The following is a 22,314-nucleotide window of genomic DNA, read 5'->3' as shown; positions in this document are numbered from 1 at the left end:
ATGCCTATAAAGAGTTGTGCCGAATCTTTAGGTTATACACAACCTCCTACACAAGTCAATCATTCTATTCCTTTGACAACTTCTATTGCTAGCATACCTACCTTTACATCAAACATAATGACCACTTCTATACAAGACATTCCTCCTGTGATCACTAGTCATGGGGGCAATCCCCCTTCTTCAATCAACCCTCTTCCTTCATTTAATCCGACTTCTTCATTCATTCCTTCAATGAGTGTTCCTATTACATCTTCACAAATGAACATGACGCAAGGGGGCAATTCATTTAACCATTCCATTCCTCCTTGTAGTGTTCCTCTTGTCCAATCATCCCCTATAATTGACTATCATAGAGTCCCACCACCTTACTCTTTACCTTCTTTCAATAACATAACACCTCCATCTCAATCTAACACATTTAATATGAATTCTTCGACTGAAGCGACCATTAACAATCTTGCACAAACTGTCTCTTCTTTACAGCAACAAATTGCCTCTATGAATCAATCTAAGTTTAGTGTGCCCACATCTGATGTTGCGAGCCCACTTTCTCTTGACATTGTTCGAGCTATCCCTCCTAAACATGTTGAAATCCTGCATTTGGAACTTTATAATGGTAAGGGTGATCCTCTAACACATGTTAAGACCTTTCAAACAATATGTACCGATTTTGCTTATGACCAAAGGTTGCTTGCAAAACTGTTTACTAGAACATTAAGAGCCAAAGCCCTACAATGGTATTGCTCGTTGCCTTCCTATTCTATTACTTCTTTTGAACAACTTGCAAATGCTTTCATTCAACAATTTCAAAACAATATAAGTCCTAAAGTTACTTTGATTGATTTAATGCATTGTAAACAAGGTGTTAAAGAAAAAGTGACTGATTTCATTGGTAGATATAAGCATTTGTATGCTCAAATTTCCTTTCCAGTGCCTGACAATGATATTCAAAGAATCTTTATTTCTAATTTACAAAAAGATATTCGAGACAAACTTCTGTTTTCTAAGTTTACTTCTTTCCAACAGTTGTGTGCAACTCTTCACAATTATCAACTGACTGTGAGTCAAATGGAACAATCACATCCTATGGCTCCGAGTGATAAGGGTGATAGCAGTCAACAACCATTTGGGAAGTTTAAACCGAATAGAGATTCCATCAAATTCAATGAAAACATCATCAACAACAATGTGAATGCAGCATCAGGTGTGCCTCCTATTTCTAAATTTTTCAAGAAAGAAAGAAAGTATACTCCTTTGAATGAATTATTGCATAGTATTATGAATAAGTTATTGGAACAAAATGTGCTTACTCTTCCTCCTATAAGACAAATTGATCCTGCAAAGATTACTTCACCTTATTTTGATAAAAAATCTTTTTGTCATTTTCATCGTCAGCCTGGGCATGATACTGAAAAATGTTTTTCTTTAAAGGGTAAAATTCAAGATTTGATTGATAATAATACTATCTCTGTTTCTGGAGTGAATGATAAAGGCAATACATCTGTAGCTCCTCCTAATCAAAATCTTCAGATTTTTACTGATCCATTACCTTCTCATACCTCTAATGCGATTGAGGCTAATGATTCCTCTCTCTCATCTGATGGTCTTGTGTCTATGACTCCGAATGTGATTAACTTTGTAGAGCAGCAAGAAAACCCTAAAGAAACTTCCATCACATTTGATTCCAGTGAAACCATTAGGGCACCTGATGGTCCTTTATACATAGTTGCAAAAGTCAAGAATACACCTTGCCGTGGAGTGCTTATTGATCCTTCGTGCATGGTTAATGTTATTACTGAAGAATTTCTTTTTACTTTGCAATTGAATCAAGTGATATATGACAAAACAGATGTGATTGTGAAACTATTTGATGCATTTTCTTCTCCTGCAATTGGTTCTATTACATTGCCTCTTGAGGTCCATAACAAATCCCTTGATGTGAACTTTGCTATTATTCCTTCATCCGAACAATTTCGTGTGAAGCTTGGCTATCCTTGGCTATCTTCCATGAAAGCTATTGCTTCTCCTATTCACAAGTGTTTGAAATTTCCCCATAATGGTGAAGTTGTTACTGTCAATCATAGTCTCTTTAAACCAGCTGAAAGAACTTCTAGCATTCCTATTGATTACTTTTGGCCTAAACAATTCCAATCTCTTCCTCCGCGAAGTGATCATCTTTTCAAATCTTATCAAAAGTGGAAAACAGATATGATCCTATCTCTAAGTGAACCTAGAACACCTAAACTTGATATTCCTATCATTCTTGGGAAGGAAGTTCTTCCTTTGAAAGATAAAACTAATGTCTTTCCTCAAGAAGATTCCCAACCCATCCCTATGGATGTGACTATGTCTTTATCTAATAAACTTCCTAAAAGTAGACCTATCCCTCCTCGTCATGATGGACTTGGTCTTCTTCCTAAACCAAATATTCCTCCTTTATATGGAGCAGTCTCTCCTCCTTCTTTTTATAGAGAGAAGAGACCTTCTTCTTCTCCTATTATCCAGCCTAAGAGACCACAACCTAAACACCCAAGTGATAAGGATGAGAACATTCCTCCTCCTCAATCTTCTTCACTTCCTACTAAGACTAGACGAAATCGTTCTGCACGTGAACGCCGATGAAAGCGTCGTCTTAGAGCTCAAGCAACTGCTTCTCAAACTTTGCAATCTCCAAAAACACCTTCAACAAGCATTATTCCATTTTCTCCTCAGCCGACGATTGAGCCTAAATATCCTAAACATAAGATGCATGATGGTCTTGATCCTGTGCGAGTTAGAGATCCTATTTTTATAAATCTTGATGATGATATAGATGAAAATGTTATTCATGATGAAAATGCTACTTCTCCTGTTCATTCTGATAGTGAATATGAACTTGTTGATATTGATAACCATTTATCTAACGAATTTTCTAAAGCACTTATCCTAGCTCCTAGACAAGAACACCGCGGCTTGGGATATGAACATAGCCCTTGTTTGGATCTTGTGATAGCTCCATCTGCTGTGTTGGATGTTCCTCCTCTAGCGTGTTCCCTGCCTTCCCGAAACATTGATCAGCAAGATCGGGGGGTAGATGACGTGCTAGACTAGTTACATTAGCATAGCAGATTCTCTCCTCCTCTATCGTTACTTCCTCTATATGTTACTCTCATTCTTCTATTCGTTGTCCTTAGTGTTGTCTACTTGAGGATGATGCAAAGTATTGAGATCTCTCAATCTCTCTCATGTTGACTCAAAAGACACATGTGTTCCCTTCTTCTAGGTGACCTTCCTTGATTGGGGAATGAAGAACAATTATGCATACATACATATGATATACATGAATTATCATACAGCATACTGACCCCAAGGAAAGCGAAGTCACCTTGTGCTTTGTGTTTTGTGTCTATTATCCTTGGGTTTATCTCACACTTGGGGGCTAAATCCTTGCGATAATGTGCTCCTTTCCCTTCTCATTCTTATATGTATCACTACCTTAAAGCAATCACCCCCGGTGAGGCGTGTGCGATCGCTTTAACATAGGGGGGCATACATCCCGTTCATATCTTTTCAAGATACTTGAAAATTTCTTGACAAATTTAGCTTTGCCTTGAAAATTTTTGATATCTTTCTTACATGACTCATAGTGAGGGAACCTTACTACTGACAGTCATGGTTCTCCCTCATGATCTTCCCTTTTACTTTGTCAATCGAAGTCGTAAGATCCTTAGTCCACTGGGGGCTTGGTGTATCTTGCCTCCTTGACGTGGTGAAAGTCTTTCAATGTTGTTTCCTTGTACTTTACCAGAAGTATGAGCATACATACTCCCGCTAAAGTGGGGGCTAAATGTAGCGTCCTAAAATTGCGAAACTTGCAATTTCGATTGCATTTCGGTCTTCACGATGGCGACGCAACACGCAACCTGAATGGAGACCTCGAAACCTGATTATGACACTGAAAACTGCATTTTCTTGCACCCTGGCCTGAACCTCCTTTGCACCCTGCTGTCCTGGGAGGTGGACCAGAGCGCCCAACGCCCTGGTCCCCGAGGACCATGGCGCCCAGCGCCCTGGTCCCTAGGTCCTATTTTGGGCGGCCCGGTCTCTTTTGGACTTCGGGTCTTTTTGTTTGCAAATTGGAAAATTATCTTTCCTGGTCGGCCTAAGGTCGGGAAAATCAGTCTATCAGCCCTAAATGACAAGTATATAAACTACATTTTCCTCTCTCATTTGGTAAGAGAGAGACACATGAGGGAAAAAGCGTGGAAACTATACTCAAGCATTCAAGCATTCTTTCGAGCAATTGATCATTCTAAGTCTCCATTCAAGGCTAAGTGTTGCATTCAAGACAAGGATTCAACCATTGAAGAGGAGATCACATACTACATACAACATACAACATACAACAAACAACAACATCTATACCTTCGCACATAAGGATACAAACATCCTTACAACAAGGTATTAGTACTTGTTTTACATTACAGACATTTACATTTACAGCATTGCTCATTTCTTGGTTAATTCTAAAACCGGGGTTTGACCTAAAGGCAAACCCCTAATCCCTAACCCCCCAATCGTCTTCGCTTTTCTGTGTGTAGGTTGCAGGTACGCGGCTGAAATTGAAGATCTGGAATCCTTGTGCAGAGACGAACAGATCCCCCTTCGTTTCGCGGATTTTTCGGAGGACCGTGGCACCGGGCGCCATCGTCTTGACAACTTTTGCTCAAATTTGCAGGACAGCGCCGTATCGACATTTTACTGCTAATTCCAGGTCCGCAGCTTCATCCTATATCCCTATCTCAGTTTATAAGTGAATCTTGGTCACTTTCTATGCATTCCTAGCTTAATTCTTCTATGCACATTCTTTACAAAAGAGGGTAGCCTTGCTTTCTTAACCCTTGAAACACATTTAGCATCCAATCTTGCATTGTGTGGGATTGGATCTTGTGGGTTTCAACCCCTCTTTTGAATGTAAAGTCTTTCCCCTAAGTGAAAACCATCAACCCTAGTGAACCTCCCTTCTCTCTCCTCGGAGTTGGAAGAGGGGAGAGCAACTGGGGTTCGATCGCGATTTTCCGCTTTACAGTTAGATTATCAACTTGTTATTTTGTTGGAAAATTTAATCATTTTGTGTTTCTATTCATTAAAAGAAACAACTATTGCCAAGCAGCCCACTTACATTCAGTAGACAAGTAGTGATAACCAATCTTTAAACCAACATGAAGTGAAAGGAAAGAGGAAAGATTTCTTTAGTAGAAAGAATCAAACAAAAAATGATATCCTCATTTCCATTCCAAGATTCAGGAGTTGTCCAAGGAAAAAAAGGCAACAAAAGATCAAGGAAAAGATGTAGTCAATGCGCTTAAAATTTTAAAGGAAACAAGAGGAAGAAAAATCACCATGGAAAATAAATAAGTAGCAAGCTACCTTGCACAAAGTTAACCTCAAAACCATTACAAAGTAATAGTAACAACATGAAGCCACTCCCAGATTGGATATTTGTGAAACTTAGAGAGTTATTTTCAAGTATCATGATGAACATAGCATACTATTGAAAGTCAAATTTCAGTATTACAAATTTTAATAATTTTGGTTGGGCCTTAAAAAAGTAAATACTAGACACCCATGAATAAGAGCAAATGTAGTGATCACTTTATTAGAGATTGCTCAAACTTTTATACACAAGTGTATGTTAATTTTATGGTGAAATATATATGTATACTTTCATTTGTTGCTTGTTCAGTGTGGTTAGTTTAATCAATTGATTATTGTTCTGCTTTAGTTATTCAAACCTTTTATCTTTGTAATGATTTTTTATGAAAAACCCATCTTGCAGGGCTATTGGAAGTTCATTAAGTGTCTTATATGCATGATTTCTATAGGTGGACGAGCTTCCTTTGGCAGGGGGGATGCCATCAGAACATAGATGAAATGAGAAATTTCTTCCACCCACAATTGTATCGCATCGTCGTTGGGGACATGTGAAACTTGTTGGAAACAATACATTTGCCATGCCAAGGAATGTTGCAAGGCCCCTAGGATGGGGAACAAAAGATAGCAAGGGAAAAGCACCTGAAGAAACACCAAAGTCAAATGAAGAATTTAGGAAAATGCTTCTAGATTCTTGAGATTAATGTCACTTGCATATGGTAGTAATCTATTGCATCATATTTCTTATATTTTAATGGTGAGGCAATTCATAATGATTTAAACTTTGTAACCTACCATTCCATGTCATATTTTTTTTGTGTCAACATGAATCTACTTTTTTGGCTTTGTTAATATTCAAATTAGTTTTTTAGTGGGACTCAAGATCCCAAGTATCATAAAGATGTACAATTATATTTCACCCATAGAATTTGTTCTTCACTTTGTTCATCTTTTTTTTTTTTTTTTCACATAAAAAAGATAAGGTTCCCTAGAAACCAATTCTCTAGATAGTTCATGGGTCTCAAAAATTCAAGGTGGTCTGTGAATATTATCTAATTGTATTGGAAAGCTTTCTCAACCTTAAAACATGTTTTACTTTTTGAAATTTTGTTTATTGAACACTGTTTGGGTTGGCTATTTCCATAATCAATACAATTTTTCCCATTCCAATACAGGGTAGCTGATATACTTCAATGCTTGAAGACCCAATGCAGGTCCAATAGTGTTAGAGATACAAGGGCTCCAATATTTCAACAATGGAGTTGTGCCACTATTTTTTTGTGGACCAAATAATTATCATTATATACGACCATATATAATGATTGATTAATTAATACTATTTGGTATGAATTCCTTTGTATATAATAGAATGGATGTTGGATGTGGGCAAAGGGTTACAAAGCGTACTGCCCTTTGACCTAGAGGAGATGGCTTCTAGGGCAACCTATTGTAACCTCTTTCCCCTATCATGGTAAAGATTCAAAGCTGAAATTCCGAAATTCCTCATGGAAATATTATGAAAATCCGAAATTCCTCATACAAATATTATGCAAATCCGAAATTCCTCATGAAAATATCATGCAAATCCAAAGATTCAATGAATGAAGGTGAAGACTCAACAATTCCTCATATTATGCAAATCTAAAATGAAGGTGAAGATTCTACCTTGAATGGTGAGTGTGCGAAAGTACCTTCAATGGTGAGTATGTCGTTTGATCTTGCTAGGGGTTGAGGTCGACACGGAAGCCTGCGCAGGATTGAATGCACAAATGACTTGCCCTCTTTTTTTTCTTTTTTTTTAAAGTAATGCCCATTGTCGTCAAAATTTCGACGAACGCGAGCACTTTTTTGAAAAAAAAATAAATTTCATTGCTAATTCCTTCTCCGTCGAAACCAAATGTGAAATTACCGTCGGGATTCCGACGAATTTGGGCATTTCTAAAAAAAAATAAAAATTAATTTGGTCATAATATACCTTCTTCGTCGGAAACCTTCATCGGAATTCTAGACCAAATGTATTAGTGGCTCGATCAAATCACCACGCAAACCTCTAAAACTATAGCTGAATCAACTAGAGATATTTATCTCAAAACCCTTTAATCCACAACTCATCTGGAATACACTAGCCAAACCAAATTACTAAATCTGACTGCAACACTGGAACACACAGAGGAATATGTTGACATCAATGACAACAACACATCCCAGCAAATTTCTCAACAATATCTAACATGTGAGACATTGTAATGTTGTATTAAACATAATGTATAATTGTCCTCTCTTCTTGGTGGAGCTTTTTTCCAAAAAGGTTTCTCCATGTAAATCGTATGTTATGTGATGCTCTTATGTAGTTGGTTTGTGCCTCTTTGCTATAGCTACTATCTTAAGGTGATGTTATGAATTGTTAATTTTTGTTATCAGTTCATATAAGATAGTGTTAATAATAATGACATGTAGGCTGATTTTTAGAATCGTAAAGAAGGGGGATCTAATCAAGATAATTCCACATTAAGGCAACTTGATTTTTAGATTTTCATATGAGTTTCAAATTTAAATGTTTTATTTGTCCAAGCCTTGTACCTTATCCTTTGATTGGTTTGTTGGATAGAGATTGAATTTCATAACCTTTGGTATTGAACTCGCATATTTCTCAACATTTGGTATTAGAGTTGAAGGTTAACTAGTTCCTCTATTTTTGATTTCTTAGTTTGACAAGCTTGTGGGAATCTATTAGAAGGAATTAAAGCTGTTGAATTCTTATGGGGCTACAATTAATCTTCTATGAGTTAATTTTTTTTTTAATCAATTTGTGAGATTGGAAGCCATGGATATTGTCAATGTGGTTTATTTTGGGTATTGGAATCTCATGATTGTGGATCTTCATGGAGTTGGTTATGTTTTGGCAACCTGGAGCTCTTGTTTGATAATATGTGTGTATCCTCTTATTTGGTGGTTTTATTCCTTTACCTTGTGTCGCTTGCAATTAAAATGTGTTCACATTGGATGGGTACTTATGACATCCTGGTCACATGGAAAAACACTAACTATTTGGACTATAGATTTGAGTGCTTATGTTGGGGTTCATGGTTTTAGCCAATTTTTATACAAAATAATTGGAAGATAAGCCACTGAAATCTTTGTGAATTGTGGAGCAGATATGTTTCATATGCCATAATCTCCTAAACTTCTTGGTTCTCTTATTGGGTTACAACTTTTCTTGTTTAACAACTATTGGTTTGTAGATATGTGCTTAAATTTCATTGTTCAGATGACATGTTTGATGTGAATTTTTGGATGCTTAAGTGAATTTCGGATTTAAAGAGATTGGACTTCATATTTAAAGAGGTTCTTTTGTAGGTTTTACATATTAACTAAAATCGGTGGCATGTAGATTTGTCATAATACTATATTCAAGGTGTTTTGGAAGAAAATGATAATAGGTTTTCATGGCTTCTTGGAATGTTCTTATTGATCTATGGTTACTCCTATGTGTTTTTTTTTATCAACTTAGATCTAGCATCAATTCTGGTGCTTGAGTCTTAGAAATCCACATGTTGTGCATGATTATCTCTATTTTGCATGACATTCATGTGGGGTTGAATCTTTTAGTTATTTGAGATTGGAGCATTGACTATATATTTATCCTTTGAAATGTTGCATATATATAGATCTTATAAATTATCTAAAAGAGGATTTGATGTGGTAGGCCTTGTTGTTGTTCACCATTATTACATTGGTATGTTGATTGCAGTGAGAAAAAGGATTTTTTGGGAGTACTTGATATAGTTATTAATTTGAAACTTCACAATATCTTATGGTGCATGGAAAGCATTGTTCACTTTCAGTGGAGTCTTGGTAATAATGTTGGTAACGATACCATGTATAACTCAATATCACTTTTAGTGTGTGATTATATACTGTGATATCTATTTTATTTAAGATTTTAGTTCTAAGCTATTATTTTTGTAGTGTGTAGTGAGTCATGGTCAATATTTGATTAGAAAATGGATGATCTTTTGTAATGGGTGTTGGTGTCATGTGGATCTCTCAAGGATTCTTCCCTTAGATTGCAGTGACATTTTGGCATATTTAGTTCTATTGACAACAGATGTGCAGTTGTATCTTTTTGGTTTAGAGATTGGTGTTTGACTCTTCCCTTTGAGAGTCTTTGGTATTGAGTTCGTTGATCGTGTTGGGGCCACAAAGGATCGTTGGCTAGGAGATAGTTATCATGATGCTTGAAGAGATTTGTTACAATATTCAATGCAAGCTTTGGTAGTGATGTGGATTCATCATTTGATGATGGATGATTATCTTCATGTGTTTGGAGATGTTGATACCTAGTTTACAGTATGGTTTCGCATTATGTCATGATGTACTCTTGATTCTAAATAAGAGTGTTAGCATGATGTGGGTTCTATTGAAGACCATGATATATTCTTTGGAGCATATGATCTTTCTTTGAGGAGATGTTAAAACATGATGTCATCGTATGTTCTTGATATTATTGTTGAAAATTTGGCAATGGTCTTGTTGGTTCTCTTTATTTTTGAGTATTAATCATTTGCTTGGAGCTTTGTGATTTTGTAAGGTTGCATTTGAAGTTAGAATGGACTGATTGGCAGATTGTTCGTGTTGGAAATAAGCCACACCCGAACCGACGATGGACTGGTCCAAGAGGGGCCAGTAGCTTAGTGGTAGAGCACTCCAACAATGTATGGAAGGTCCTAGGTTCGAGTCCTAATTGGTCCATGTCTCAACATGGTATCAGAGCCAGGTCCAGGATAGGATCCCCAAGCACACGAGAGGTGTGGCTTAAGGGGGGGTGTTGGTGTTGGAAATAAGCTACACCCGGACCGACGATGGACTGGTCCAAGAGGGGCCAGTAGCTCAGTGGTAGAGCACTCCAATAGCATATGGAAGGTCCTAGGTTTGATTCCTAGCTGGTCCATGTCTCAACACATATGCTCATGAAGACTAGAGAGAATTGAGTGAGGCTATGAGATCTCATGATTTTTGGGATCATGTGATATATGGTTTCTCTTTAATGAGGATTTCAACAATAAGATTGAGAAACCTAGATCTAGTTATAGATGTGAATCCATTATGGTCACATGACTGAGAGGGGGGTGAATGAGTCTAGACCTTAAACACTTAAATATGGATTTTCAAACTTTAAACCACAAGCACATAATCACAATAAAAATAAATAATGAAAGCATGAGGCACAACAAACACATGAACACCAGATTTACATGGAAAACCCAAGCAGGACAGCCTAACAATATAAATGTAATTTGTTACAATGTTGCCTTTGTAACTCACTTTTTTTTAGAGGACTGGCAGAAATAAGGCGCACAACCTTAGGGAAAGATACAACGGACTTGCAAGACTGAAACTCACTATTTTAGGTAAGTTACAATAAGATACAAAAAGTTTCCAAGAGACTCATTGTCTTTTGGGAGAGAAAGGAATAGCTCAATTGGAATGAACATGATCTCTAGATCATGAAATTGACGTTGAACCACTATGTCAAGTAAACAATATCATGACAAACTCTTCTGATTTCAAACACACGCTTTGAATTCTATCACACTAAGAATATATCATCATCAAATATCTTCACAATAGCCTTTTGTGCATCTCCAATACCAAATATACTTGTAGATCTTTCACACCTTCTGCAAATCAATGCACACTCATTCCACACACTCACTCCTACATCCGCACTCCTTTATATACAATATTAATCATCAAAAACCTTAACTAGGTTGGCCACAAATTGAATATACATTATTACATAAATTTAGCCACTTGGACTTAAAATATCAAATGCAGTCCACTCCAGGAGATAGAGTGGATCCAGAAACATTACAATAAAACATTTCCAAATAATTCCAATGAGCCACACACACTAACACATCCTCCAAGGTTGGCATCAAATGAAATATCTCTAGAGATGAATAATGAAGCATGCCAATCAATCAACCCAAAAACATTCACCAATGTATGAAACTCAATGCGGATCTACACTCTCCATGGTGAGACCTATATCAACATCCAAAATCAACCACCAGATACAACACAAGATAGGTTGACATAAATTACTTTAGAATGAGGAAATGCAATTTATCTTTAGCTGGGGAGATATGATGAGTTAAAAGTTTGTCCAAAGCTATTATTGATTTTGACCTATAACTTAACATTTCCTCCCTATTTTCTAAATCAATTTTAAGAAAACAAGATGATTAATATGAATTAAAATAATATGATATACTTTAGAGAATAATATTTTATAAGTAATTATGCAAAGTGATTGTGTGTAATAAAATGGATCTTGTGTAGCCTTGGAGAAGGATGATGTAGACTCTTTATGAAGATCATTGTGAACATTTTTGTTTCATTTTCAATCAAGCATAATTGAGTATGTCACTATTATAATTATTGATTTGGTATCTTAAGAAAGAGTGCTCATAGGCCACACAATTGTTTCTTAACCAATTCTGGTCTATCCCAAATTATAAACCATAAAATAGTTTTAACTTATATTAAATAATTGTGTTTACAATTCACCTAACCACTACTAGTGGAACCTATCACCCCTTACAAATGTATTACAAACAATTGTGAAAATAAATATTACAAAATATTTTTCCTATATAGACTAAGTGCCTTAGGGTAATTTCCAAGGATGTTGGAATTATGCAATATGACATAGGTTTTACAAGGTAGACGACACCTTAATCCTTAAAAAAAGGTGGTGATTAAGAATGCATAGATGAGTAGCATGCACTATCATTTTGCTATAATCTCATCACATTGATTCCATTTTAATCTGACCTAGTCTAGCTCGCATCTCTAAGTACCTAGTGTCCAATGTAGCAAGATGTGAATAAGATCGAAAGATAACTTTTTATTTGAATCCATCTTATTGGTCACATTTACATAATGCAACCCAAACTAAGATGTGAAAAAAAAAATGCATCTCTTAAAATTTGCAATGTGAAAAATAACATGGATATGCGACAAGCCAAGTAGCAAGGCTAAATGGTAGAGTGTTAGCCTTTCTCATTCCAAAGTATTGAATGGTCCTACAAAATGAGGCGCATGATCAAAACATTTTCAGTTAGAAGTTAGGATCTTAATCTAGGTCATGGTCTCAAAACATATTCATTGCTAATTGATATACATCAATCCAATCTCTTGTAATTGACATACCATTCAAGTAATCCTATGCCTCTTGTAGATGTTATTATAGGGCTATTGATGGCCTTCTTATTGTATGCAAAGTGCACTAAGTAGAGATAATCCTCCACTTAGAATATTGATATATCATATACATTTGCAACATGTACCCCAAAAATTGGTTCAATGTCTTTATTTGATCGCCTAAATTAAGATGATAGTTTGCATTGAAGTAGAGCTAAGTTCCCAACACCTATTGCAAAGCAATCCAAAATGTCAATGTATGACTAAGATCTTGGTTTGAGATGAAACTCTATATATGCAATGTAAGCTTTAATTTAATAAGGATAGATGCAGATTATAATTTTGTATCTTGTATCTTATATTTAGAGCTATTTGTGAACATTATGTTACAACCCTCTCTCATGAAACAATTGCAATTTTCTTTTCTTGCACAATAATGTTGAGATGAATCAATGTGTGGTGGTGTAGATTTATAAATTAGTGTTTTAATTGAGATCCATTGCAATGAATGTACATTTGACTCAATAGCTGTCAAATTGGGAATCATTAGACAGCGTGCCATTTATTTAACTACCTACCTTCACTGGTATAAAGTGTATGCTTAACTAGGAAGTTTCCTCAATTTTGTCTTTTATAAATTTGTTTCAAAGAAATCAATATTTAAGATTCAAACTTGATGGAAGTAGTCGAAAACAGGCCTGGAATTTGACAGGCAAAATGACCGTTTTTTCACTTTTGAACCGTATTTGACAGATTAAAAAATTAGTAGAACGTATGCATTGACATGCTATTTTTTCCTAAAACCGTACAGATGACACTTCAAATTATAAATAAACCGTAAAAAAAATATAACAGGTAATATATATATTAGTTTAGAATGCTTATTATAAAAATACAAATTTATTTAGAATATTTTGAAATGGAAGGATTTAGAATATGGAAGGATGTAGTTGTTTCTAATTTTATAATATTTTAATATGATTTTTTTAGAATAGTTCTATTTTTTCATATGAATTTAGAAACTTGTCATAATTGAAATGATAGAATATAATTGATAAAATATTTTAATATGAATTTTTACAATATATTATATTTTTTATATATGAATTTAGAAACTTAGTCAATTTAATTTTTTAAATATATTTAATAAGATTGTTATAGAAACTTGTCATAATATATATAATTTTAAAATTTTAATGTTTATTATTATTAAATTAGTAATTATTAATTTATTATCATTTAACGTTAATATATAATATATATTAGTGTATTAATTTAGAAACTTATTTAGTAAATTTAATATTTTTGCATATATTACTAATTTATCATTATTTTCTCATTAAGAAAATGATTTTCATTTCTTTCATTTTTTCCCAAGAAAGATGTCCATTGCATTTTGTTGTGGCTTCAATCTTCTACTTTTATATTTTTTGACAGTTAATATTTTTCTTAAAAAAGTCAAATGAAAGGCATTGAAATGACTAAACCGTCATCAAAAATTCATATGACAGGTAAGAGTGACCGCCAAATTACAGACCTGGTCGAAAACATTGCTTGATCATTTATCTTTGAGAAACAAAAGTTTGAATAGCTAAATATTAGTATGACCAAGCTATTATTTTTATTATTAGCTATTTTGGCTTCATACTTCTGTCGGTATATGCCATTTAGATAACTGACAAAGTCCAGTTACGATACACCCGAGCTTTTTTTCCTAGAAGTACAAGATTGACTTCAAATATGGGAAAACGTTATTGAATTTCAGTACAAATTTATACTTTAGTCGGAACGTGCAAAAAGATATGATGGACACACATGATTACATGAGTACAAAAAAATAATGTAGACTGTGACAAATTCAAGGGATCAGGTCAGGTCAGCAAACAGAAAGTGCAGTCGGCAAAACCATCACTGGGATTCCTTCCGCTCGCTCCTGCTGCAACATGCGCTCTACACGCCCACACAAAAGTCTGTCAGAAATTGCTAAACCTGTTGTCATCAGTGCCAACTATTCCAGCACAAGCAAGTGAATGCTAAATCTAAAAAGACTTCAATTTTGTACGCAATCTATTATAGAATTACCAAATCATTGCATTGCTTCTTTAATCGATGAGACCTATAGCAGCAAATCATATTCTCTGATCTATATCATTGGAATAGAAATAGCGAAATTAAATTGCGCTACAAAGTGGAATTACAGTCTCATCCTAACAGTTAGGCTTCCTATAAGAATTAAAACACAATGGTACAACAATCTTCACAGACGGTTGGAAGGCCGACTATCTTTACAGTCTGTTGGAGAACCAACAATCTTTACAAGTAGTTGGAAGGCCAACAATCCACACAGGCATGCCACACAGTCCCAACAATCCTCACAGGCCCAACAAGACCTGGGTTTATTTGGGCTTAACAGGCCTAACAAGCCTCACAAGCCTAATACTCTCAACGGGCCCAACAGGCTTTATAGATTCAACAATCCCAACAATTCTCATAGGTACAGGCCCAGCACTCCAAACAAGCCTTACAGACCTTACAGCCTTGCAAGCCCAACACTCCCAACAGGCCTTACAGGCTCAACTATCCCAACAATCTTCACAAGCACAATCCCAACAGCCCTTACAGGCCCAACAATTGCAACAGGTTAAACAGGGTTCATAGGGTACAGGCCCAAATTCCCAACAGGTTCAACAATCCCAACAATCCTCACAGGCTCAACAATCCCAACAGGCCCAACAATCCTCACAGGCAACAAGCTCAACAATCCCAACAGGCCCAACAAGCCCACAAGCCCAACAGACTCAACAATCTTCACAGGCTTCACAGTCCCAACAATCCCAGTATCCTCATAGGCCCAACAAGTATCATAGACACTATCCTAGCAGGCCCAACAATCTTCACAGGCCTCACAGTCCCAATAGGCCCAACAATCCCAACAGCTCTCACAGGCCCAATAATCCCAACAGACAACCACTCCCAACAGGTCAAACAGGGTTCATAGGGCCTTACAGGTCCAACATTCCCAGCAGGCTCAACATGTTCAACAATCTTCACAGGCCCAACAATTCTCATAGACACCATCCCAAACCCAACAATTCTCATAAACACCATCCCAGTAGGCCCAACAATCTTCACAGGCCTCACAGTCCCAACAGGTCCAACAATCCCAACAGAACAGGTCAAACGGGGTTCATAGGGCCTTACAGGTCCAACATTATCAGCAGGCTCAACACATTCAACAATCGCGGTAAGTCCAACAATTCTAGCAATGCTCATGGACACAATCCTAATAGTTCCAACAACAACAATCCAACATTCCCAGTAGGCTCAACAGGCTCAACAATTGCAATAAGTCCAACAATTCCAACAATGCTCATGGACACAATCCAAATAGATCCAACAATTAGCAATCCTCACATGCTCAACAATCCCAACAGGCCCAACAATCCTCACAGACACAACCTTCATAGACACAATCCCAACAGGCCAAACAATCCTCACAGACACAATCGCAACAGGACCAACAATCTTCACAAGCCTCACAGTCCCAATAGACTCAACAATCCCAATGGTCCTCACAGTCCCAACAGGCCCAACAATCCCAACAGCTCTCACAACCCAACAATCCCAATAGGCCCAACAGACCTCAGAAGCCCAACACTCCCAACCAGCCCAACAGGTCCAATAAACCAAACAGACCGAACAGACACAATCCCAACAGGCCCAACAGTCGGAAGCCTCATAGTCCCAAAAATCCTCACAGTCCCAACATGCCCAACAATCCTCACAGGCCTCAATCCGAAAAATCCCAACAGACCCAGCAGGCCTCACAGGCTCAACAGTGTAAGGACCCACTTGTCCTAACCCTAGTTAAACCAAACTTAAACTCACTGTTTTAATTAATTATTAAATTAACCATTATTACACATGCAAAAGCAATAATTATTAATATGCAAGTAATAGATAAGTAACTGAACAACCATGCAACTCATAAATAACATACTTGCCCTACCACTAGCTCTTGCCCGGATCCACAATGTTTTTCATGTTTCATTGCTTAAGCCCTACCATCCCAATATAAATCATATCCTTGATTGGCATTCACTACAGGTACAGGACCCAGGGGTGGTGCTAGTGGAGCCTACTCGAATCATTGATAGGTGCACTATTAAGTTGCGCAAGAGAGAGATTTTGCAATATAAGGTCCAGTGGGATCAATATTCAGAGGACAGTGCTACATGGGAAAACGCCGAGGATATTGAGTGTTCATTCCAACATTTATTTTGATAGACTCAGTTATTATTTTCATGCATGTTTGTTTTGTAATAAGACATCGGGTCGATGTCTCTTCCTAGTGGGGAAGGATGTCACGACTCGAATTAGACCTTAGTTAGATTTATTTATTATGTCAGATACTTTTTGATTAACTTTTAATAATGATAGATGATATTGTGTGGTTTAGTGACAATGATGATGGTTAGTTATTTTATGATGATAATGTTTTAATGATACTTTACTGTTATGATTAATAATACTTAATAATGATGTTTTATTGATATGATGTCGTTATTTAATGATGATAAATAATAATGTTATGATGTTAATATTTTGCCAGATTTTTATGTAATGGGATCTGAGGAATTTTTGTCAAGTATAAGTTGTAGGGTAACCGTCGAAGGCGGACATATGATCGAGGAGGGGTTTTTCTAGCTCGCCAATAGCAACCTAAGTATTGGAACCTTGTGCAAAGTACCCAATTAGATAAGCAATTAGTAAATTAAATTAGGGAGTCTAAAATATATTGATAAAATAAAAATAATAATAAGGATAAATTATTAAATATACAAGTATTTAATATTACAATCAAGCTAGGATTCATTTTGAGAAGATAAATTCTAGATGAGGTGATTATTGCCCAAGAAGTAATCCATTTAATACAAAATACCAACACATCACCAATGATGATAAAGTTGGATATTAAGAAGGCCTATGACAAAGTAGGCTAGATATTCTTATGCAAAGTATTGGAGGCCTTTGGATTTCTAAAATGTTGGTTAGATAATTTCCTTTAGGATGCGGAGTTGGACCTCCTCCAAGTCACTCTATGCTCCTCAAAATGATTTTTCATGTATACTTTTACACATCATTGGGGGTCATCTACTATGGCTCTCAATCTATGGATCTCTTGATCAATATAACTGGAAAATGTCACCATAATTAGGAACTTCATCTTGAGGTGCAAGTGCTACATGTGGAGCCTAATCAACCATCTAGAGGTTTCATAAAGTTAAAAATTATGTAAGTGTATATAAACACACATGTAAAAACATGCAATTTACTCTAATCTTTTTAAAAATTGGATATAAAGAACTACATATCTTATTACGTGCATGTATAACAACACAAATTTAAATACTAAACATTAAATTTAAACATGTACTTTAAATTTAAACACTAAACATTATATGTACACATGTGAACTCAAACTAAACATTAAATATTGGATATTAAATTTACACATGTGAGCTCAAACTACGTAAAATTAAAACTTTTCATAGTTGAATACATAATCGATTTAACCTTGTGCATGAACACAAAATTTAATTGTGATAGTAAATTTAAATGTAATAAAATTGGTACACTTATGACAAATTAAAACCCCATGTACATATACATTAAAGTGAAAACGAAATTATGTCGAGAGAGAGAGAGAGAGAGAGAGAGAGAGAGAGAGAGAGAGAGAGAGAGAGAGTACAAAGACTTATGAGGAGAGAGGGAGAGAGAGTTGTAGAGAGAGAGTGTGTAAAACTTGACTTAAGGGGAGAGAGGGAGAGAGAGGGGGGGGAGAGAGAGAGTAAAAATACTCAAGGGGAGAGAGGGAGAAAGAGATCTAGAGAGAGGACATGTGTAGAACTTGACTGAAGGGAAGAGAGAGATCTAGAGAGAGTGCACAAAAAGATTTAAGGTTCAGAGAGAGAGAGATTAAAAATACTTAAGGGGGGAGAGGAAGAGGGAGATCTAGTGAGAGAGTGTAAAACATGACTTAAGGAGAGAGAGAGGGAGAGATATTTCTAGAGAGTGTGTAAAAAGACTTAAGGTCTAGAGAGGGAGAGAAAGATCTAGAGAGGGGGTGTAAAAATATTCAACAAGGGAGAGAGAGTAAAAATACTTAAGGGGAGAGAGAGAGAGAGAGAGATCTACTAAAAAGACTTAGAAGGGGAGAGAGGGAGAGAGAAATGTTTTAATAAAAATATTTTAAGGTGTTTAAATTTTTTTCTATGGTTTGGTAATGTAATACAAGAATTTTTCTAAGGTTTTCTAGAAAAAATCTAAGGTTTTGTAAGAATTTTCTAAGGTTTTTTAATCTAATACAAGAATTATTTAAAGGTTATCTAAGTTTTTCTAATTTTTTTTTTGGTTTTCAAAAACTTTTCAAATGTTTTTTAAGGTTTTCTATATGATTCAAATATGTAATTATTTATCGAGAAATACCAAAATACAAAAATAAACATATGTACTTGCTAGAAATAAATTTAAAATTATTTATAAAAAAAAAACATACCAACAAATTTTAAATGAGAAAAAAAAGAATTTGGTGCACCTAGTATACTAAAGTTGAAGTGGTGGGTGGTGTAGGGTGCTCACAAGCTTCGTTAGTCAAAAATTGCCAAGGGGATGTTGACTGTGGCAATTATGGGTCGAGTGCAAAGGGTTTGCGGCTCGAGATCAAATAAACAATGGTTACAACATTTAGGACACCAACCCAAGGAGAACCACCCCTACTGATTTAGGGTACCAACCCAAGGAGCACCAACCCCTAATAGTTTATGGGCACCAACCCCTGCACTAAGCTCCAACTCAATGATCTATAATGAACATTATCAAATACAAAGGTAATAATTCGGTTACAAGTGAATCTTGTAACCACTGCATACACTTCACCCTGCCAATTTCACTCCTCCTCTGCCTTACCGGTTGACTCCTCCTCTTCCTTCTATCACTCTGCCTTTGTTGTATTCTTTGTTAGTTTTCTATCCTCTCCTTTCTTCTTCTCACTCTCTCTCTCTTCTCACCTTCACACTGTTGTTGTTGCCTTACTGTTTTATGCTCTACCGGTTTGTTGACCTCTCAACCTCTCCACCTGATTGTCAGTTAGTCTGCTCACTAGTTTTACCCTACTTTGTTTGTCAGATCTCCTCTACCACACACTCTTCACCACTCCATATTCAACTATCTACTTGTTGTTTCTATCACCACTGGTTCATTTGACTGTTGCACTCTTTGTAGCTTATCAGTCACCTAAATCTCACCGATTAAACCTTTGTTAAACCCTGTTGTCGGTTCTATCTCTCCAACACTCAATCACTATGGTCTTCTATTCTTTTTACTCTGACTAATCTAATCACATGCTCATCCCCTCCTTTCCTGCCACTGGCATCATCAATCATCATCAGTCTTTGATCAACTTATATCTAGCAGAGCTTTCCTGCAAAAACGTGAGTTTGAACTTTGGTGCATTAGGGTTTCTTCACTGACCAAGTAGGCATACTAGATCCAATCAAATCTTATCAGATCATGTCTTAGAGATGATTGATTCACATCACCACCAATGTTGTGTCTTCCAGTGCACAAAATCAAAGATGAACATTGGATCAGAAAGTAAAGGCATGATGAGCCACCGGGACAAACAAGGAGTAATGAAACAAGGAGTAATGAGTTTGTCACCTTGACCAAATAAATTCAAACCAAAAAAAACTTAACCAACTTAAAGCTTAATACTGGTAAACCAGTCTTTTATACCGGTAGACAGTTTTATTAGTTAATTGTAATACCGGTAAAGATTAATGCATGAAACAAAAGGACAAAGTCATCCACAATACAAAACACCAATATTTGTACGTGGAAACCTTGCAAGGGGAAAAACCACAGTGGGAAACCTTACCCACAATCAGATGATACTATTGCAGATAGTAAGTGTATACAAATGGGGTCTGCACATGCAAAAAGGCCAAGTGCCTAGAGCTCACTGCTCAAACACAAATAGGAGTCACACTGACTACAATTGGATGGTTAAATCCAATATGAATGTACTGCTCAGATTAGCATCTTTCTATGCTAGATTCAGTACCGGTGTAGTTCTGATTGTCTTCACAAAATCCTTCCTTCAACCTTCAAATGATGTCTGCATGTATAGCTTTGCTTATTCTCACATATACCTTTTCACAATCCTTTTTCGCATTCCACATCCAATCTTACAAATAAGATCTTACATTTATATCATAACCTAGGACCAATTTTAGTAGGTCGGCTCTAAAGGATATTACAATAAAATCAATTTACAAATAAATTAATGCCTGATGCAATAACTGATTCAACATGTCGGCTTGATGCATTTACAACAATAATAAGACATCTCTATAGCGTGTTGTGCTGATCTAGAAAAGATAAACCTGTCGGTGTATAACCTGGACCTGTTTGCTGGTAACAACAAATATGCAAATACGAATATGCTAATAAACAAATCTTCAAGACAAAGTGTCCAAACAATGTCTTCGACATAACCAAGTGTTTTCTATGCCATTGCAAGTGCCGATGATCATTATATCCTACCGGTGTACCAGATACCGGTGACTGTGCATGAGTCACTTGCTTGCCGGTGAATGTTGCTAATTCTCCAAAGTGCCAGAGTTGATAAGTGTTAGTAGATGTTGACATCAATGACAAAACCATACCAAAATACCAACAATCTCCACCTTTGGCATTGATGGCAACACAAGATGGAAAAACCATCAAAGTACCAAAACAGAAATGCCAAATACCAAAAACCAACAATCTCCCAAAAAGAGATCATAACCAGAAATCAAAATTCAGATATAAATAATCTCTCCCCTTGAGAGTGATATGTGTCTTTCTTGTGTTTTTCTATATACCAATCTCTCCCCCTTTGACATCAAATGTCAAAGTAATATAAAAACCATTTTCAGATACAAAATACCAACCAATTTAGTATACCAACTACTCCCCCTAAGAAGTAGCTTCCTCATCAAAGCCGGAGTAAAATATTTCTCTGTTAATTCTGTCGGTTGATGACAAACATCAATTTCCTAAGTCTCTTCTGGTGGGGGTATGACCCCAAGCTGATCTCTAAGATATTCAAAAGTCTCCTTAGGCAGAGGTTTAGTAAAAATATCTGCAATCTGCTCTTTAGTATTCACATAAACCAGTTTTATTTCTTTTGCTTCAACATTTTCCATTAGAAAATTCAGTTTTATAGAAACATGTTTGGTCTTAGAATGTAATACCGGATTCTTAGATATATCAATTGCTGTAGTGTTTATCACAATAGATGGTAATGGGTTCCTTGCATTTTACCTTTATGTCTTTAACATTTGCTTAAGCCATAGTACTTGTGTATAGTTAGTTGTTGCTGCAACATATTCTGATTCTGTTGTTGATAAAGATGTACAACTTGTTGAAATGTAGCGACTGATCAGCAAAGTACTATACACTCAGCACGTATCCTCGTCGGGGTCCGGGGCCGGGCAAGGGTTCGGGGGCGCCCTCGAGAAAAAAAAATTGGGTATTTTTTTAATGAAAACCGAGATTGTAATAAAACCCTAAAAAGGTTGACTTTGTTTTTGCCCTAAAAATGCATGTTATAAGTGGCTGGGATGCTTAAGGCATTGTAATGTTGAT

This window comes from Cryptomeria japonica, chromosome 7 (genome assembly GCF_030272615.1).
Source record: "Cryptomeria japonica chromosome 7, Sugi_1.0, whole genome shotgun sequence".
Lineage (NCBI taxonomy): Eukaryota > Viridiplantae > Streptophyta > Pinopsida > Cupressales > Cupressaceae > Cryptomeria > Cryptomeria japonica.
Note: the sequence above shows the minus strand (reverse complement) of the source record.